The following is a 2,934-nucleotide window of genomic DNA, read 5'->3' on the forward strand; positions in this document are numbered from 1 at the left end:
AACCCTTTTATTAGTTGCATATTTTGAATATTAGACAACACTTGTATGGTTGCATATCCAAAAGAAAAAGCAACACTTGTATAGGTTGCATATCCAAAAGAAAAGGCAATATTTTAGAGGGTTGCATATTCAAAACTAATTGGCAACACTTCAAAGGATTGCAAATTCCAACTTATAAGCAACACGTAAAAGAGTTGTATTTTATTGCAAATAGACAACACTTCAAAGGATTGCAAATTCCAACTTATAAGCATCACATAAAAGAGTTGCATTTTATTGCAAATAGGCAATACTTTTTAGTAGTGACCAAAATATGAGAGAAGAGACAACACTGCAAAAGTGTTGTCTCAAACACACCTTTGAAGTGTTGTTGTTTTTCAACCAAAGGCAACACTTACCAAGTGTTGCTCTCAAAAGCGTTGCTTTTGAAACAAAAAAGTGTTGCCTTGATCTAAGGCAACGGTTGCATATGCAACGCCGACAAAAAATGTTGCCTTAGGTCTAAAAGTGTTACCATTGATCAAAAGCAACTTTTTGTCAGCTTTTAGGCAACACTTTTTAAATGTTGCCTCAACCTGAAAATGTTGTAGTGTACTTTATTATTTTTAATATATCAAAACATATTCGTACTATTCACTTGCCTTTTCCTAAATGTTTTATGAAAAGAGAATTATAAGATTCTCAATATGACTCTGTATTTCTAATGCTTTTAGAAGGCCTTATTGTTTTATTTTTCTTTCCTCACTTAATAAAAATAATGGCCTTAATAAAAATATGTTACTAAAATAAGTATAAATACGAAGCGTTAAAAATCTAATATATCTTTTTTTAATATCGAAAAACTAGTTTTGTTGAAGCTTTAGTCTTAAACTTTTAAAAATTATACTTTAAACGTCAAACTTTTAAGTATTTTATTCTTAACCTAACATTTTTTAAAAAATTATTAGTATATAATATTTCAAAATATATACATAATAATCATAATACCAGAATAATAATATGATATTCTTCATTAACCAAAACTTATTAACTTGAACTTTAAATAATCTTATTACTCAAAATTTATTAACATGAACTTTATTATTAAGCCTTTATAAATTATTCTATATTTTTGAGCTTTTCAAACATTTATATTTTGACTCCAACATAGTTTATAAATTATTAAAATATTTTTACATATAATATAATTATCAAAATAACTTTGCACCTTTTATAAAATACCCATTTTACTCTTGAACTTCTCAATTATTATCCAAAATATTCCAAAACTTATATAATTACAAAACTAACTTCGATTTTTATTAAATTATTATTTAAATCTCAAAAATAAATTTATTTCTATGATTATAGCTTTACCAAAAGACCAAACCCCATTCCCAAAATTCTTCAAGTTTTCTACTTCATTTTTAAATCTATTTTTGAGCTTTACATTTACCGATTTTTCAACGTTTTTAATTTAAGCTTTTGGCCACTAAACCTTATCAATTCTTATCAATTAATCTCATCACAACAGCCCCAAAAATAATCAAAATATTCTAGCTGGCTGTTCTTACGTGGCCGAACTAAAATCTCAAGCAAACAACATACTTCAATAAAATTCAACATATACTCTATCAAACTCAAACAATAATTAATCAAACCAACCACATTCACTTATCACATTCACATTTAATTAATACAAAATTATCAAACCCTACCTCTAGTCCACCATCCTCACAACTGAAGTACTAGAAAAACTTTTTGATCGAGAAATCTGAGAAGAAAATGTCAAAGATTGGCTACTCTACTTATGGGCTCACTTGGCTGAACATGCATGGAGGGGCAGTAGCTTCACCATCGATTTCTCTCGAACAAAATTGACGTCAATGTAAAGAGGAGGAAGATACGAACACTTTAATCGGTTTAGATTTTTTATTGGAGTTACAGAACTCAAGAAATCGATGTTAGACGTTCAACGGCGCCATGGTTTCTTTCTTCTCCCACTCATGGTCTCTCTCTCATTTTTTTCCAAAGAAGTTCGGTCATGCATGAGAGAATGATGATGAATGGTGCTAAATGAGGATTATGTGTCAAAAGGGGAGCATGTGTCGCGTATTAGCGCTGCTGAGTCAGAGATTCAAGTTATAAATATTTTAAACAGATAACTATGAAAGTTGGATAAGAGTCATTCAATCAAGATAGTTGCGTGGGGGATACTTTTCCGCTTAAGAACAATTTTAGCATTTGATTGTATATGAACCAAAAAGTTCAGAAATAGATATCCATTGACGGAATCGATTGTATGATCTGAGGATATAATGGTTAATTGTCTTGGAAACTTTTCCGACCCACAACAGTTTATTGATGAATTTTTCGTTCAAAGCAATTAGTTATTGAATATTTACAATTTATAGTGAAGGTCGTATGACATGAATAAGATAAATTGAGAAAATAAATATGTACAAACTTGGAACATATATTGAATAATATATATTATAAAAATAAAAGAGTTCAAAGTAAAAAAATATACCTTAAAAGTTGATAATTGTAGAGAAGAAGACAACATATATGAATGTCATACATGTCAAATGTGAATATCTGAATTTTATTTTGTAGGACATGCTTTAATTTGATAATAAAACAATAAGATAACAGTCATTGAATGATACATTTAGTATAATATTTTTAGTAGTTATAGTATGACGAGGGATATTCCTCGTATAATAATAGTAAATTTTGAATGTTTGCACGTATTTTTGCTTAACTTTTTGTATTAAATCAATAGTAATATAAAATTTAATAAAATGAATAGTGCAATAGTTATATATTGCTAGAAAATAAAGAATATATAATCAATCAAATCACATAGAGCTATTAGGATTATTTTTGAACAATTCAATTTTGAATTTAAGTTCATGCAAAAATATATTTAAATTTATAAATATTGTAGCAAAA

Source organism: Arachis duranensis, chromosome 6, assembly GCF_000817695.3.
Source record: "Arachis duranensis cultivar V14167 chromosome 6, aradu.V14167.gnm2.J7QH, whole genome shotgun sequence".
Lineage (NCBI taxonomy): Eukaryota > Viridiplantae > Streptophyta > Magnoliopsida > Fabales > Fabaceae > Arachis > Arachis duranensis.